General features: G+C 39.6%; 1 protein-coding gene across 18 annotated transcripts in view; it reads left to right on the top strand.

The window, feature by feature from the left end:
* Positions 1–16983: 16983 nt before the first annotated feature.
* PCDH9 (protocadherin 9) overlaps positions 16984–18759 on the top strand; it is a 689424-nt gene continuing 687648 nt past the window's right edge. For 8 of the 18 annotated variants that reach the window (XM_026796702.2, XM_014270977.3, XM_014270979.3 and 5 more), the window contains exon 1: positions 16986–17574. The gene's annotated coding sequence lies outside the window, so the exon portion shown is untranslated. Of the gene's footprint in view, positions 17575–18759 lie in introns of all 18 variants that reach the window. The other 10 variants (XM_074535506.1, XM_014270978.3, XM_074535512.1 and 7 more) reach the window with 3 other exon arrangements.

Below are 18759 nucleotides of genomic sequence, written 5' to 3'. Positions count from 1 at the left end.
TCCAGCACAGCCTTTTAGAAAAACACACTGCTCATGGAAACTGTGAACAAACAAGTAACTCAGGCTGTTTAACATGTCACTGTGACACGGTGGTGAGCGGGAGGAAAGGCTAAAAGAATTTAAGGGATTATTGGGGGACAAGCAACTAATCCTGCGTGTATTTCTCTCACATTTTTTACATTGTAAAATGTCATTTGCTTGTGCAGCCAGGAAGCAGAGGACTTGCTTGTTTAAGAAGAGCAGATCAGTAAGGTACTGAGGATTTCTATTCCTCAGAAGGATTCCTTCTAAGGTGATAAAAGATCATAGTTATCTATACTGGCACAAACAGCAAGGTGTCTCTGCCTTGTAATATTAGAGCCGAAATATGACACTTTCTGTGCCTTAAATTCAATGTTTTTTTTATCCTTGGAAGACATGTACAAATTCCACTATAAAATAAATGAAGTTTTGCACCAAGTGTTGAGCATGTTAGAGGTTAAAAATATTCTCTACCTCCTGCCTCATCTATGCCCTGCCATCTCCATGTATTTTCATGCATATGCAAGTTTATGCTGTAAAATGTTCATAGCAAGAGTTTGCTATAAAAAATGCTATGCATTATACCTGATTAAATGCTAAAATAAAATGGAATTAAAAAAAGTTGTGAAATATACCTTGGATGCCCTGTGATGCTGCACTAGGAAATGTACCTCACAGGAAACCATGAAACCTGTAACCTAAAGCATGGCACCAATCAATCCATAAGAAAAACTAATATGCTTGATGCCTGGGTCTTGTGTACTCAGTGAGCACATTGACATGATAAGACCTTTTATTATTTAAATGTGCTTTACTAGAAGGGGAAGTAAAAAAAGTACACTGTCACCAATTTGGAATGAGGTCTGTAGCAGTCTGCTGCAAAAGAACCAACCATGTTTGGGGAAAAAGAGATGTCCAAATAGGCAAGCCTTGCTAGAAAAAAAGAAACTAAAATAAAACACCTGGAAGAATGCAGACAATTGATAGAGATTTTTTTTCCCCTACAGCTTTTTTCAACTATAATCCTCAAAAGATTTCGAGACAGTAATTAATGTAAAAGTTGAAAGGTCCTCAGTTTACATCTTTTTATTTTCCTATTCCTTGCAATTAAATTCAATAATATGAGCAATGCTGATGGATTTTTTTTGCACCTTTTCCAGTTTTCCAGTTCCTCAGTTTCTTAAAATTCTGAAGTCATGAAAGCACGGAAAGAAATATTAAACCCTGAAATTTTTCCAGTCAGCCCTCTTCCCACACTCATTTTTAAAAGTTAAATATTTCTTCTTTCATCATTCTGAAGCTTTCATAGTCCCGAAGTCACAAATATAAAAATAAACCCTAACAGAACTATCACTCCATGCACTGAACCAAATGGCACAAATAAGGTAGGAGTAGAAAGGACAAGTAAGGAAAATCTAAAAAAAAAAAAAAAAAACTAAACAAAACCCACCTATTTCCAAATTAGTAACTTTTAAAAATGCATGTATACGTGCATTTTTTCCTTGAGTCTTTTCTTCTAGTTTGATCTTTTCAGTGCTGAAAAAAATGCAATTCACCATTTATTTATGTTTTTGGCTTTGTGCAAATGTTTCTCTGCTTTTCAATAAATTCTACTCACAACACGTAAATATCTGTGACAAAGACCATCCCCCTGGAGTGTTACAGGATGCATTGCTAAGCAACATTTTTTTTAGTTTGCTTTGGTTTTTCTCTCTTTTGTTCTCTCTTGGAGATCTTTTAGTCACTTGCTGTCTTACTGTGCGAATGCAGAGGGAAGTTCAGCCAGGGCCCCTCTCTGCAAGTAATACACTATGTAAAGAATTCAGATTTCAGAAAGTCATACAGAAGATTATGACATTTCTTAACTGACTTTGAATCTGATGTTCAGAAACAGAATCCCACTGGTATATGGAAATATAAACCTGGGATATTTCCACTTTAGATTTCCATTATTAGCTGAGTGGATGGGTCTGCTGAAGCCTCAATTTCAGAGCAGAAAATTAACTTTTGCACTTTTCCCCCTTCCTCTTCACTTTATGTTTTAATTTGTAAAAGAAATCTGAATATATAGACTAGATGGGAATCACAGAGCACCCCAGCAAGGTCCTTAACCAGGAGATCAACGGTGAGGGCTTCATGACATGCTAGAGTCTGTAGCTGCCTTTGACCTACTGTTGAGACAGGCTCAGCTTGTCTAAACCCCACATAACTAAAAATATGCAGAAAAAACCATAAACGATAGCTCCTTGCATTGATGGGAATCAAGCAAAAGCCTGAAAGTCTAAACGTGAATCTCCATACTTGAAATGCTTTTTAAATTATTAATGGACATAGATGCTTTAAAATTGGCAAAATGAAGAGCAGCGCTCTCACATTCATAGATAGATCTGTGGTTGTGTAAAGTCCTCCCAATAGAGCAAACTTTGCCAAAAGCTAAAAACACAATATCAAACTTGGGCCTTTTCCTTAGAGGCGAAAAAAAATAAAAGCTTGGATTGTTTTTTCTTTTTTAAACAGGTAAAAGCTGCTTCTACAGCTGTCATTTGAGAATATGAAGCTTTTCATGCCCTCAAACCATAAGGTGTCTTCCTGACTCCCTCTTATTAAGGCCTGCATTTCTGTTGGTGCTGGTGTTAGGGATGCATGGCAGGGGTTTCAAATGGGTTTGCAGCTGACCAGCAGCAGTCAGGAATGGTAAGTTTTCAGACATTTATGACAGAATTAATCTCTACAGACAAGGAAATCTTATATTGGTATGAGACTGGCAGCTCCAAGGCAACCTTGACATAAATTTTCAGCAAACATATTCCTGCCATTGCAAGCTGTGCTATCCTATCAATTCAGTGTGATTACCTAGTCCAATACTGGGAATCCACATTTAATAGATGGTTCCAGCAGCAATCCTCTGACACCTTCAGCTAAAGCTTGTTCTCACTATCTTCTTTACCCTCATCTATATTGCTGTCTATAAGAGAGCTTCCCAGTTCCATGAATTGGTTTGTAAGGGCAGGTATTTGCTTCATAAACTCCTGCTATTTCTCAGCTGCTTGTCAGTGCAGTGGAGGATTTTCAATACGGCATGTAATTAGCCATTACTGAAAAAGTAAAAACTAAGTGTAGCAGGTAAAAATGTGATTTGTCAGGGTTGTTCCTTCCTACAGATTTTTAAATAGCACCATGTCTCTCCCAAAAATGAACTCATGAATGACTATAGTATTTTTACCAGTGAACTGTACTTGTGGAAGTGGAAATTCCTGGCTTCCCTCCAGAAAAACAAACACTCTGTGAACAGAAACAACGCCTCAACGTTTCATATAGTAGGGCAATAGTGCAGATGATTACAGGACACAGCTTACTGATAGTTCATGGACATCCCTACCCCACTTTAAGAAAAGTACTCATTTGTAATGTGCTAACAAAACTAATTTTGTTCAAAAGTTGCATTTTGGAAAGTAGTAACAGCAAGAGTTTCACTTTGAGGTTTCACACTCAAAGTGGAATTGTATTTGTGTGATCTATTCCACTGAGCACAGAATCCATTTTTTCAAGCACTGAAGCTATTTGGTGGGGACAGCTTGAGACAATCTGGCAGTGCCTTTAACACTGAGCTGTATCACCCCCCAAGGGTAATAGAGGTCAAAGAATTAGGCCACTGACAACTTGTCAACTGTGATACTTCACCGTGATACTATCAAATAACAGCACATATAAAATGTAAATATTCCCATCAACCCAGCAATTAAGCGTAAAAGTATTGTTGTATAACCACTAAACAAAAATCCTAGTTAAATTTTAACAAACTTACACAGATGTTGCTTTCTTTCTCCTTTGGTTTCCTAACTCATAACCTTTTTCTTTGTAGTACCTTTGTTTCTTGCTTCAATCTTGGCCTTTGTGACTACAGCCCTTTCTTGTCAGAATACTCCCACATCTTTTGCTACCTAGTACTTCTAAAATGTGTATCATTTCTACAGCTAAATTGCATAAAGAATTCGTTGGCTACCAAAAAAAAATTATAGTATTTTCTGCAAGAGATCATATTTTCCCATTTGGAGCTCCTATGGACTGCTTCCATTTCCCCAGCTCTCTCCAGATAGGAAGCCCAGCTGTTTGCTTTTTTCACTTCTTTCATTAGAGTTCACACTTTACCTCCAGATACCCTGCTAGAGCAACTGTCTTCCTACACCAAAGCCCTCTGGAGATGTATAAACATTAGTGAGCATGTTAGAAGCACTAATGTGCAGAAACCTACCCTCTGCTGCATATGTGGACTCTCGAGCTCTGTGCAGGAGCGTTCTTCTGTCTGAAAATAAAAAGCGTGGATGAAATAAGAAGCGTTCTCTGCAACTGCAGCAACACATTTTTTTTCCTCCTTCTAAATGCATTTACTGAGCAAACACCCAAATCCACTGGAGCTGATGAGGCACCTATCCTGCAGGCTGTGGTCTCTGTGTCCTCAGGTAGAACATGGTGTGCCCTTCCTCCATCCCCTCTGCCTTCATCTGCCATCAGCTCTGTGGTCTCTTTCTTACCTGAGAAAGCAAGGTATTTTTATTATATGAATAGGATGAAACAACATTTTTAATTATTTTACCAATAGTCCTGTTACTTGATCACTATGAAATTATGGTCCAATTTTCCTTTTCACAAAACTTATGAGAGAGTCGCTAGAATAGGAAAAGCATCATCTGACAGGCACCTTCTTTCCTTTAGATTCATTCCTGCAAATGTTTGCAACTTTTCTTGTCAGAGAATAATGCACTGGGTGCAGCAACATTTTTCATTAACTTGGTCACCATTCTAATACTAACAGCCCTCCTATAATATGCACCCAAATGAATATAAGCTTATTGTTAGATGTAAGGGATGTTGACCTTCAAAATGGAATGGTTACTCAAAAAACACCAACTTTTTTAAAGGAAAATTGCCTTTTTTGCCAGTATTGTCCTATCAAAGATTTTATCTTAGTGGTTAACTTGACAGCTTTAAGAAAACTTTGTTATGATTAATTAATGTATTGTGTCTTGCTTGGTTTTATTTCATACCACAATTTTTAATTCATTTCATATTACAATATTTAATTAATTTAATTAACAGTATAGCTTCATTAAGCAATGATATGTTTTTAAATGAAGCTCATTTCTAAAACAGATTTGAGTTACATCTTAATGCACTTCTTGCATTCAAGTTCTATACAAATTGCACTCTTGTCTGACCCATGACTGAAGTTAGGCACAGTTTTGGATATTTTAATTCTTGCAACATAATAAGAAACTCTGACAAACAGAAGTGGGATAGATCCTTCTTTGGAAAAGCAGGATAGCGGAGAGCTGCAGAATGTTAAAATGTTTAGGGTCTAGACAGAAAAAACCCTACAACTTCAGTTAAGACAAACAATAACGATTTTCCTACTACTTTCTTATTTATATATAGGTATTTTTTCTGGTTGGTTAATCTTGGTTTGTGGCTTGCATGCTTTTAACAAAAAGGTCTGATAAATATTTTAACCTATAAAATGGCAGGATTGAATTGTTAAAGAAAAGAGAGACCTGTATAACTCATCACCTTTCGGTGAAATGGAATTTTGTTAATTATTGCCTCTCACTGCATCTAAGGTGAGAGATGGAAATCTAATAATGTCAAGTTGTGAATATAAGATGACATTCACAATGTGCCTCTCTTTTACATCCTTTCACAGATATTGTTTCCTACCATAAGATTCAAACAATTATTAGATGAATTAGAAATTATTATTTTCTGTGTCTAGTTAGGTTTTAAAAATATTTTCTATAAATTTCTTAGTGCAATTTGAATTACATTATAATAAGCGCAAATAACTAAAGGTGACTGGTAAAAACTACATGATATATAGTTTATTTCCTTTTTTTTTTCTATTATGGCAACTTGACATAATATTTTGTCACTACAAGAGAACCAAAAATCAGGTTTCACACTAATAACACGTTAGCTTAATTGCTTTAAATGCCCCTGATTAAATGAACAACCTTGACGCACCAAGTATTCTGTTGTGACAGCTTTCTGGGATGCCTGGAGTCCCAAAAGCAGGACGCGTTCAGCAACACTTTAAAAAGTAAATAAAATAGCCGATTGCCATGGCAACCGTCCGGCCGCGCGCTCCGCATCGCGCTGCGGCTCCGAGCGCGGCCGGGGGGAGGCCGGGCCGCGCTGCCCTGCAGTTCCCGCCCGCGGCCTCTAGATGCCGCTGTTTACTGCGGTTCGGCGCCGCGGCTCGGGGAAAGCGCGGCCGGAAGGAATCGGGCGAGCCCAAACCCCGCTCCCCGAGTCAGCACTTTCAGGGAAAACAGGCACAGCTTCTATACTTATCCTTAAAAAATAACGCCTCCCCCCGCCCCAAAAAAAAAAAAAAAAAAATCCAAAAAACCCAAACTTGTACTTTCTTTTCCCAATAGGATCGCTCTCTGAAATACAATTAAAATAGTTTTCTTTGCGTCCCAAGCCATAAAATGTTCCGCCTTCCTAATTACAGAAACTCCTTCTCACATACACGCATACTTAGTTATTCTGGGTGTCTTTGTTTAAAAATGACACTGTATAAATATTAATCCTTTTTCCCCCCCAACTATTCTTTGTTCCATGATCTACATTCATTGTAGCACAGCAAATTTGAGATCATTAGATCTCTTACTGCTATTTAGATGTAAATGTCTTCAAGGAAGATTAATTACTCTCTAATTTGGATTTTCTTTTTATTTTTTTTAATCGGGATAATGAAGACATTCTCTGACACTTATATGATAATTAAAAAAACACTCATAAATCAACATAGCCCCCACAAACACAAAAAAAAGAAAGCACAAAAAAACCAAACAGAAACTCCCCTTAAGCCTCCATATAACACAGTTCACAGCATATAAAATTTTGGAAAGTATATGAGTAATTTTTATAGCATTGAAACTAGTAAAAGAGGTTAGGCAAAGCTTCAGGAAGCCATTTAGTAGTTGAAATGTTCATGTTCAAGTTGCACATTCCTTACAGGAGCATCTTGGTTCCCTCTACAACACAGGAAGAGCGCAGAATCACAGAGTGCCATCTTTCAGAAATGAAAGAGAGACCACTCTTTCCTTTATACCTGTCAGAAAAGCAGAAACTCTGACTAGCATGGTGATCTATCCACAGGCACATAGAGAGTATGTACTCACACATGTAACTTCTCAGTTTGGACCTCCTGGCAGATTCTCTCAAAGAACAAGAGAGTGCTGTTTAGGCACACTGAAAGCAGCTGTTACCAACTCTCATTAGGAAGGCTTTTGAATTACCTGCTATAGACCTCTTAGAAGTGGAAAACGAGCCACCAAGAGCACTTGTATCACAGGCTAGAAATTCATTATAGTGCTCTGAGGAAGCAGGAGAGCTAAGAGGCTTTTTTTTCCTTATCCTGGGTGACTCAAGCATGCACCACCCTTTTGTACACCACCTGCAACTCCTTGATTGCTTGGGGAAGGCCAGGCTTACTGACACTATAAAGGATTTTCTTGAATGACAGTTTCATGCAAGGGATGTACACTGCTCATGGAATAAAGAATGCAAGGCAAGACTCACACTCTACTCTTGTCCACTATGCCTGGGACACACACACACACACACACAGAGACATATACAACCTGCCAAGATACAGCTAAGAAGTTCTTCCAGAAGTTACGGGTTGTGATTTTGAATCTATAAGGACAAAAACCAAGTAAGCGCGTTCTAGGCTAGAGGAATACTAAAACCATTTAAACATAAATTTCATGGTTGTGCTTAAAAATAGAGCAAAACAAAATGCACTATGCTTTACGCAAAGCTTGATTCTGTAAGCATGCACTGTTTTATCCACTGAGAAAAGAAACAGGATCTTATTTGTAGATCCTGAAATGGCTTGAGATATGCATTGCTTATATAGGGTGAGAATAAGAGATTTTTGAACAGCCACAAAATCACAAATGTAGATTCTCAGAGCTACTTAGGCAATAATTCTCAGCAAGCTTCAATTTAAATAGTGGACAATCTTCTTTCAGTTAGATGACATTAAAAATAAGACTTTTAGAATTGCATTGTGAGGTAGATGCCTAGGTACTGTTCATAACTTACTTGAGACAACTAAGATATTTTTAGACCTGTTTTTGAGACTTTGGCATTTTTTAACCTTATAGCTTCTTAGATGTTCTCCAATATTATGCAAGATCTACTGCACATCAGAATAAGTAGTATCAGTGTTAATAAGAACAGAATTTGTGACTGCACACTTTAAATTGGAGCTCCCTTTGGCTAAGTGGGAGCACTGACATAATAATTTATAATGCTAACTGAAATAATGGAATTAAAGAAAGAATTATAAAAATGAGCCTCCTGTCTGTATGGGGAGGAGCTGTATTTTTGATATGACCTCCTCTTAATACTATTAAAATGTGTAGGTCCTCATCCAAAACAGAATGGGTTTCTTATGCATTAAAGTCCATGTTCAGGCACAACATAATTCTGCTTCATGACCAATTTTTTCATTTCCACTTTTGGGAAAACTGAAACATACGAACTTCTGCAAGAGAACCAGTTATGTTCAACTTTTAAAGGCTGATTCAAAGCTTATATCTGCTAATAAATAAAAAAATAACAAGACAGAAAGATTACTCGTTAGCCATAGATGTGTCACTGCCAAAGAATCCAAGCTTTGGCAAAAACCTTCACCTTACAGTATTTTACATTAAATGTTTTAAAGCACCAGATGGGTCTGGCTGAGGAATACCTGCACTGTTATTCCATTGGGAGAGTGTAGGGCACTGAGTTACCACAGATCAAAGCAGAGTGACAAAAGTACTTTTGTCAATGGAATGGAGATTTTCACTCATGTTCACAGACTTAGATCCAAGATCAAATACTTAATGGGGATAAAACCTGAAAGCTCACAATTTCAGTGGTTGTCTTGTAGTAGGATATGTACAGAGATACACATCTCTGTCTGTACAGAGAAAGATTCTTGCTATACCATCTTTTCAATGAGTGCATCTTTTGGGCTAGCAGTCTCTTTGTTCACTTAAATTCAATCATGTTAATAAGAATCTCATAGTTTTTCAATTTGCATTTTTTTATTATTTCTGTCAGTAATGAAAAGTATAATATTGTGCTGAATACAGATGGCTGTCTCACTGTGTATCCTGAAGTCCTCTGGCACTCATGCTATTAGAACAAATACTAATATTTCAGTAAGACTCCCTACATTTCTCAGTCAAGAATCAGCTGAACAGGAATGCAAACCAAGCAGCAGCTGAAGCACATCTTGAAGTGACTAGTGTTCAGTGTATCAAGTTTACTGAATTGCACAGGAGTTTTGTGGAATTGACAGCACTGAAGCAGTGGGGGAGAAAAAGGCTTTTTAATTATTAATCCTCACTGGTATGGTAACAGCATATGTAAGGTGGATCTGGTTTTACAATGACTAACACAGTTTGTTATGTCTTAAAGTAAAAGACCTCACAATTACAGTAATCAGATAAATGTATCATTTTTGTATTACACCTTAATGTGTTTTTATTCTGGCATCAGGTGCATTTTACCTGAGTTTACAGTCCAAGAAAATCTGTAGGTTTCTTTTTCTATTGCCCAGATTTACTGTCTTCAGTGACAAATAGTTATACAGATATATTCTATAGAGAAGAAGAATATCTAAAGAGGACTGTGAATAAACTCAACTTACTGTTTTTCAAAATATTCTATCTTGGAAACAAGTATCCTCTCCTCATCACAGACCTGAGGCTTGCAAGCACAGATATACATGAATCAGACAGAAGGCCTTCAGTCTATCTAAGCTTTAAAAAGATAAAGGGGAAAGACGGAGATATGAAAGGGAATCTAAGAACTGATCCCTGTAAATCCATCTGAAAATAACAACTTTCTGGCCTATGTCAAAACAAACTTTATCAGGGAAAAAAAACTGTGGCACTTCCAAGCTATTCCTAATATTGAATTTTTCAGATTATAAGGTGTCTTCCCTTGGAGGGGGCGTTTTCCTTGCTCACGCAACCTGAGTCTGTCCAAGTCCATTGCAAGAAAAAGGGCGATGGGTGCTTTGTTAGGCTTTGCTGTAGACCACTGAGGCATCCTCCTGCCTCTGCTAGGACTAAAAGCAATCTAATCTACCTGTCTAGACAAGGCTTTGCACAGGTCTGATCCCTTCCTTTGGTGCTGCTTGTGACATCCTGAAATTTGACAAGGAAAGCAATTATTGATCAGTCTGAAGTGTGTTTTGCAGTGATAATTGTCTAAGCATGACTGAGTGATGCCCCTGTAGATAGGTGCTTACTTATTTCCTGATGCATGTCGTCCTCAGAGCGACAGAAACACTGATAAGAGAGAGGACAAAATGACTAACTTTGATGGAGTTTGTGTTGAAATATCTGCTGCTTGTCAACATGGGAGGCAGAAGCAGAGATTTATTAGTAATAAAGAAGGAAAACACATGAAACTCCAATTTATTTTTCCTATAAATTATTTTCTAAGAATGCCCAGTTAGTTTCCATAAAGGGAAAATACTGCTCCGTAACCTGTATATTCTTACTTTGTTTACATTATTACTTACATGATAACACATTTTTTGCTTTAAGACTTTGAGTGACTTTTGCCCGTTAAGAAACCTGGACAATAATGTCACTAAATGGAACAGTGAAAATCTATGGAGAAGTCATATTGTGGTCCTTTAGATTTTTTCTCTTGCCTAGAATCTAATATTTTTTAGGATTTTGACCGGAATGTAAATGACAGCAAAGGTATTTGGTGACATTTCCTATTCTGTGAATACATGCCAAACACAGACCTGTAATTCTCCCCCATTGCTTTTGTGAGAGTAATTTTGTTTGGATTAATCCTTTCTTTCAGGCTCAGCTCTGCATGAGCACTGTGCAGAATTCTGGCTTCCATATAAAGAGGAGCTCAGAGAGGAACTGGCCTCCAGAAAGCCAAAATTACATCAAAGTACTTCCCCAGAATATGGTGGCATGTACAGAGTTGGGGTACTGCTGCCCATAGGAGGAGGGCACACACCTTGTCTTTTGTAGATTTAGAGTCCAGAAGAACAAAGGGTCTTTGAAAACCACAGCCATGCCAGTGGGGCACAGAAAAGGGATGCAGCCAGGAATCCGTGCTTTTCCCTTCAGTGCATATGCATGGCAAATAGATGGGCATCATCTGCTCAATGAAAGGGTGTAACTCTTGCAGTATTTCTACTCTAGGACACTAAACATGCAATTCCCAAAAGGTAAAACCTCAAAACCATAGACACTTTGGTTAACAGGGGCATTAAGAAATGCGAAAGTGTTAGAAATAAGAAGTGATTATGACAGCATGATGCTTTTAAAGAGAAATTAGTTATCTGTCTGCCTGCCTTTGTAATTTAAAGAATAAAGCTATGTCTACGTCAAACAACTACATTTTTTTTCCCCAGAGGACATAGGGTTTAATCAAGCTTTACTACCTTAGTAACCTTTTGTAAATGGTGAGGCATGAATGACAGAAGAGTAGGACTCAAAAAAGAAGATATTTAGGTTTAAATCCAGGTGTAAAGATTTCAATCTCGCTAATGCAAGTGTGATTTAAATTGAGCATTTTCTATATTCTGTGCAAGCAAGGAGCAGGTCATAAGTTGAAAGCAGAAAAACAAAGTAAATGTCTGTTTTGGTAAACCATGACAATGCCTGAAGGAGGTCTCATTCCATGGTTTGGGTCTCATTCTGATCCTGCCAGCATCACATCAGCCTAACTACATTAGTGTTCTGATGGAAATGAAAATGCTTCAGTAAAACTTTCTTCAGAGTTTTTTTTTTGTTTTGTTTTTTTTTTTTTGTTTGTTTGTTTTTTTTTTTGTCTGAAAGCCTTAATTTCTTTTCCTTTTTACTCTTTTTAAACAATAAAGCATCAATAAGACATCAGGTTATTTGCAGGTTCTGGAATATTTTTGCCTCACACAAAAGCACATTGGTTGGAGTCTGTTTCTGCATTCTGATTCATCAGGTACTTCCATCGTAAAAAATGACATGAGAGTAGCAAAGATTTAAGCTTTTTTTTGCTTTTTGTGCCACATGAAATTACATCTAAGTGGTCCAATTATTGCATTTTAAACAGCATTTATTACTCTCCTTTAGTAATATCCAAATGGATTCTTAGTATTATAGTAAATAGACACTAAGCCTTGTGAGAGAGGAAAAAGCCCCATATACTTTCAAGCAAACAATTCAAACCTGCATATTAATCTGTACCTTTAAATAAACAGCAATAATTAAGGGAAGTTGGGCACTTTGTTGTATTGTACAGTGACAGGGATTAAACACTGGCACTGCAAAATGCCAGCTTTCAGCTTGTGCACTTCTGGACCCTTCAGAGCCATGAACTGACATTTGCAATCTTTGTCAGTCAAAAAAAAATGGCAAATTCACTTAAATTTAGTTCTGCCATTCAAATGGAATGAAGGTCATCACCTGCCCCTTTTGTGATTTGATTATCCAGGGACTGAGTTTATTTTCCTGAAGAAAGACACATTAAAAGGTCCCAATTCTGCAACTCTTCCCCATCTCAGCAGCTCAATGGCTTAAATTATTAATCATTAACTGACTTAGCTACTGCTGTTTATTTAAGAGTACAGATTATTATATAGTCCTGAGCTGCTCACTTAAGTGTTTTTCCTTTCTTAGAGCTCTCACAACCATTCTGAAAAACAATTAAATACACTTTGAAATTGCAAAAAATGGTATATTAAATAAATAGTATTTATAATACAATTACCTGGCTTATTAAAACGCTGTAGTTACATATAATTTACATTACCCAAAACACTTTTATTGACTTCATTAATGTAAATAAAGCCTACAGGTGCAATCCTTCTGCCCAAGAAGACTAGGTCACTCTGAAGCAAGCTCCTGAATTACAAACCATTAGGTGTACAAAGTCTGGACCAAAGCATCATGCTTGCAAGGAGAAACATGCTTGTAAGGATATAAAGAAAACATGGTCTCCACAATCCTCTCCATATGCTGCCCTTGACTCCGTAGCATTCCTCTCTCATCTTTACAGAAATCCTGAACATTTTGGCGGTTAGGAATGCAGCAGATTACAGGCATCACTTTTTGGCCCAGTGCTTCTCGTAAGAAGTGGATTTCCTGAGGTTACTATGAGGCTGAACTCAACAGGAGCCAAAATCAAGGATATAGCAATGCCAGTGCCACTTAGAGCAGAGAGAATGTCTGCCCTGTAGAGGTGGACTCTTTCATGGATTAAAAACTATTTGTAACAGGGAGAGTCTTCACTGCTTTACCTGCCCCACTGAACTCCTAATCTCTTCTCCTTCCAGGGACAGCCACATCAGAAATACCCTGAGAGACCTCAGCAGAACTGGCAATATGGCCTTGGATACTTCCTGTTGCAGATGGGACCAAGGATGGGTTTCCTAATGACTCCAGCAACATACAGAAATTAGACCTCTGGGGATAATATTAAGGATTGCTCAATAGTTAGCACATAACCTGCTATCTGAACACACAAGTGTATTTTTATAATGCATTTTTTCACTATGCTGCACTGAGGGGGACATCCTAAAGGTGCACCATAGGTCAGGTTCCAGTGTTGCAGTGCTCTGTCATGAAATAAGGAAGCTCATTCATTAGCATATGAATCGGCTCTCTACAGAAAGTGGTAGAACTGCAGGAGAGGAAAAGCCATTTTGCTTTAATAATAACAGCCTGTAAGAGGCAATCCCAGGTATAAAATGATCAAGTGACCAGAGCCAGTTCAGTGAAGAATGATAGCATTTTATGCTCAACACTTCAAGATTAAAGTCTTTAGTTAGCTAAGCATAATGTGAATCAGTTTCATGTATAATGCATTGTGTGAGCCTGTAGCCACTGTGATACAATGTAAGCAATTCCATTTAGTGCAATTTGACTATAGCTAGTACAGAATAATTGGAGTCAGTTTCTAGCATGCTAGAATTTGAGTCAAATATGATATGGAAAAGAATTTGATACATAATAATATGGAGGCGAAGATAACAAGCAATGATGTGGATGAATAGTTAGTGAGTTATAATACAGAAGTCATTTTAATAAGGTGTGATGTGATTGCCAACCCAGTGTTCTTGTACGTAGACAAAAGGCTAATCCACAACGGTAAGGAAAGGCAATTATTAAGAAACAGCACAAATAATGTCACCACAGCTGCATTTGAGGGGAATGTGACATCAAATACTGCAGTTTTCTCAAATATAAGAGCTATGGAATAAACATCTACCAGAGGGTAAACAAGAGGCTACTCAAGTGAGCACAGGACACGGCTCAGAGCAGTTCCTCACATTGCAGGGGTGGCGTTAATGCTGCGCTGGGTGATTCCAACTCCTGCTCAGGAATTCAGCCCCTTCTGTTCTTTTTCTACCATTATTAGAAGCAGTTGTGACAGTTCTCACCCCTTTGGTACTGTGGGCCTCCATTTTTCAATCTGGTGTGCAAATACAACAGTTTAAAGACATGCCTCTTCCATGAGGTTAATAATGTATGATTAGTTAAAGTACTACAGCGTTTTAAAGCAAGCACATAAACATTAACATGACAGATCTACATGTAAACATTGTTGGCTTTCTAGAACTACTTCTGAAAACAGCAAAAATGTGCTACTATTGTGACTTGTGATTGCATTGGGTTTAAGTCAAACAGACACTAGTTCACTGAATTTCTTTTTTTTCTCTTCCTAACTTCTCGCAAGTCTAACCCTATGTACATGGGAAGAGCTCATTTATGAGCATGTGCTAATCGGTTCTGACTACAAGTTTAAGTCATCCCTGAGCAAACAGAAAACTATTCAGCTTAGCAATAAAGTTAAATAATTATTACCAGGCTATGTGATGTGACTACAATGTGACATTGAAATGACTATGGTGTGATTAGAATGTTATATGCCTGTGATGTTACTAGAATGAGACTATAAAACGTCTGTGATGCCATACTGCTGTGATATGACTAGTGTCAGGAAAAATGTGTGTATTATTAATGCATACATAAACATGCCGTATTTCAGAAGCAGACTGCATTACACAGAATGCTAGCAGTTCTAATTATCTCCTTTATTAATGGCTGTTCTGCTTTGTATTTTAAAAGACAAAAGAACTGCATACTTAATTCATTCACAGAATTCTTTTTCTAAGTGGTTTGGCAGTAAGGTTGCTCCTTCATGTCACTTGCTTGACTTTCAATGCTGGGGCTCCAGCCATCCTTCTTGTATTACATAATGAACATTTTTCTTGAACTATTATTAGATCCAGTTCCGTTTTCTAACGTTACTCAATGCCATCAGAACCGGGATCAATTTTTTTTCTGTGTGTAACAGTAACAAGAGTATTTTGGACACAACTACAAAGCATAGCAAAACTGAGAGTGTTTAATCTTTACACATCATGGGATTACAGGATGTGCAATGCTCACATACAGTGTCTGCATCCATATGACTTGCAAGGATGTGTACATTTATCAGTAAGAAGCACCCAATTCCAAACCATGCAAATTACTGACCTCTGAGAAGTACAAGCAGCTCCCACCATTTGTTAATAGTGCATCCTATGTGCAGGTACATGTGAGAGCCTAAGCGCCTGCATCTGAAAATGTAAAATCTTCAAGGTAAAACTCGAATCTTTAGCTTACCAATGCCATCCACACAAAATGTGCAAATGAGATAGTACCACATACAGAAAAAGTCAAATGCTGATGTTATCTTTGGTTTTTTTCCTATGCATATGTATTTGAAAGGCTTAACCAGAAGCAGCAGCCTGCATGGCCACGTACCTGGGCATACTAAATTGGATAGGTTCTAGCATACAGCTTGTAAGTTCAAGCTGAGAAACGCCGGCAATAAAAGCACAGACAAATAAAGGTTCATTCATGCTTCAGAAAACGTTGAAAAAGGTACTACATATAATGCACTATAGATAATGCACTATAATCATCTTCTTGTCACACTTTTGAGGTCACTCATATCATAATACATTGGCATTTTATTACAGTGTCTTCCAGGCATGTGATGCTTCTTTGTGGCTAGCTGGATAATTTACCTGTGTCATTTATGGGGAAGGCGAAACGATCACTTTTATTATTTATCAAACCACAGAGAGGAGGAATCTTTTCCAGTTCAATGTTTAAGCAGACAAAACCCAAACCAGCAGAGTAGCGCTCTCCCTCCCTTGGCGAGTGTCTCTCTGACCCTTCGGGAAAGGGAAGGAGAAAGGTGTGCAGGCGTAAATGGGAGCCGAGACAGGGCTGGAGTCAAAGCAGCCTGAATTATAGATGAAAGGGCATGTATTAAATATAAGGCCGAACCGGGCGAAGGCGGGCCGGGGCAGGCGATTGCCTCCGAACCTGCACGGCGCCGGGCGGTGGCCCAGGGCCAGCGCTGCTCTCCGCGCCGGGCCCGCACCGCTCCGCACCGCTCCGCGCAAGCGACACCGAGCCCGCACTGAGGCACCCCCGCTCCGCACATCCTCACACCGCGCCGCCAACCCAAGCGCACCCCGAGCCCCTGTTCCCAAATTACCCCTCAGCCGCGCGCAAACCCGGCGCTGCTTTCCGCCCCCTCCGCGTCCCTGACCGCGGAGCGCCCGCCCGTGTGCGCCGCGCTCCTGCCGCGGAACGCCCTGCTCCCGCTCCCGCTCCCCCGCGTCCCCGCGTCCCTGCGTGCCCCGGCCCCGGCGGTGCCTCCGCGCGCCGCGTCGCCCCCTCCGCCCGGCCGGGCCGGGGAGCGACGTGCCCGGCGGCCAATGCCGCGGCCGCGCTCCGCCATCCACCGCCCCCGCCGGCGCGGGCCAATGCGGTGCGGCGGGAGGGGTGGCCTCGCTCCGCTCCCACCCTCCCTCTGGGCTTATTGAGAGTTATATCAAGAATTTCAGTTCAGAGAGAGAGGGAGAAGGAGAGAGCGTATGCGAGGGAGAGAGGCTGGGAGGGAGGAGGGAGGGAAGGAGGGAGGGAGGAGGGAAAGCGCCGCCGCTTCCTCCCGTCACTAAAGCAATAACCTATTAGGATTTCTTTTTTTGATTTTTTTTTTAATTTTTTTTTTTTTTTTTGGGGCAACTGTCACCCCACAGCTAAAGAGGGAGAAGCACCGTCAGACCAACTCTTGCCATTTCCACTCAGAAGTTGCAGACTTCATGTAGCTGCCTCTGCTCTGCCGAGAGAGAGGGACGGGAATGGTGTGCAGTGCAGAGTGGAAAATACCCCCGCTCTCAGAAGTGCACCGGATTTTTCTCTTGCTGTTTGTTTGGGTTGTTGCGTGCACGTTAGGCACCCAAAGGATCACCGCTTCACAGGAATGAAACGTGGAGAGGATGACTAACGCCAGAACTGTGAATTTGTTCCCTGGAGTTGATAATTTGCCACCCCGAAGGAACACATATCTCAAGGAGGAAGCGTTTGGCTGCTGCTGATTTCTCCAAAACTGGTTTACCAGATGCATTGTGCTGTATCTGCTGGAACAGATCATTGCTTAGCTGCAGCAGATCGTCAAAGGTAGACAACTAACGTAAGTGCAAAGTTACCCTTAAGCCGGGATGCATTTCCTTTAAAGAAAAAAAAAAAAAAAAAAAAAAAAAAAAAAAAAAAGCCAGCACGCAGTATATTTATCTAGGGAAAGAATCAGTGTTTGGGATTCTGTTGGTGTTGGTGGGAAAGGCTCACCTACTCGCTGTGTCTGCATCCCTACCTGCATTACTGTGCTGGAAGTAATCACAGGCATCAGTTACCGTGAAGCTTAATGCAGATAAGATTAGTGCTCGGGGCTGCCTAGTTCCGTCAAACTGTAGGTGCTGGCAGCCTTGCACCCCTATAATGTGCGGTTAGCAGTGCATGCAAACAGAAGTCTGTCAGTCGCTTTCCCTTTTTTTTTTTCCTTCCACCTGCATTATTAGTCTGCAGTATTTATATGTGGCAGCTGCTAATATCATCCTGAAGGGAGACCAGTGTCAGTGGGGAAAGGCTGCACCTTTTTTCCTCCTCATGTCATCAGAAAATGTATATTCCCCCCATCTGTAAACATGCTTCCTGCTTCTAAGTTACATTTGGAATTTCCAGCCTCCTGATTTAGACTGTGTTTAAAAAAAAAATAAAGTTTTAGGTTATTAAACAGAAGGAGAAGTATCCAACATCTGGAGAAGAAACATTGAGCTGAGAGTGTAAGAAACTGTAAGTCCTGTTATTGTCTCATCAGTTAACAGGGATGTGAAGTAGCCAGTGACGACTGCTGCAGCAGCAGCATGTCCGGGTGGTTATTTCCCAGTACGATAGCTATAGAGGGGCATGCAAGGCACAGCGAGCAGAGAAGAATCTGGTTAGCAAGAGCTAAAAAATACATATGGAAGCAAACAGCAAATTACATTTGGCAGCTGGCATAGCAGTTCGAATCTAGAAGTAGTCCGGGAAGGTTTTTTACTTGTACCAATGACTGGGTGGAGGAGGGTAGAGGGGGAATGCACTTTAGGGATTACACGGTGTACCAAGAAATTATTCAGAAAGTACGTGTGGAAACAGTAGCTGCCCTTAATCCTGCAAGTAGTTATTTTCATTCGTGCTCTGAGCAAATGCAGCCAATGGGATATTGGTGCATTTGTCCGGAGGGCTTGCTTGTAAAAGGGAGCAGTAGGAAAATGTACTGCTGGAAGCATGCATTGCAAAAACAAGTAGTAGTTGGAGATTGTGGATTTATCATGCC

This window comes from Zonotrichia albicollis, chromosome 2 (genome assembly GCF_047830755.1).
Source record: "Zonotrichia albicollis isolate bZonAlb1 chromosome 2, bZonAlb1.hap1, whole genome shotgun sequence".
Classification (NCBI taxonomy): Eukaryota; Metazoa; Chordata; class Aves; order Passeriformes; family Passerellidae; genus Zonotrichia; species Zonotrichia albicollis.
The sequence above is the reverse complement of the archived record's forward strand: the minus strand, read 5'-3'. Positions and strand labels throughout refer to the sequence as shown.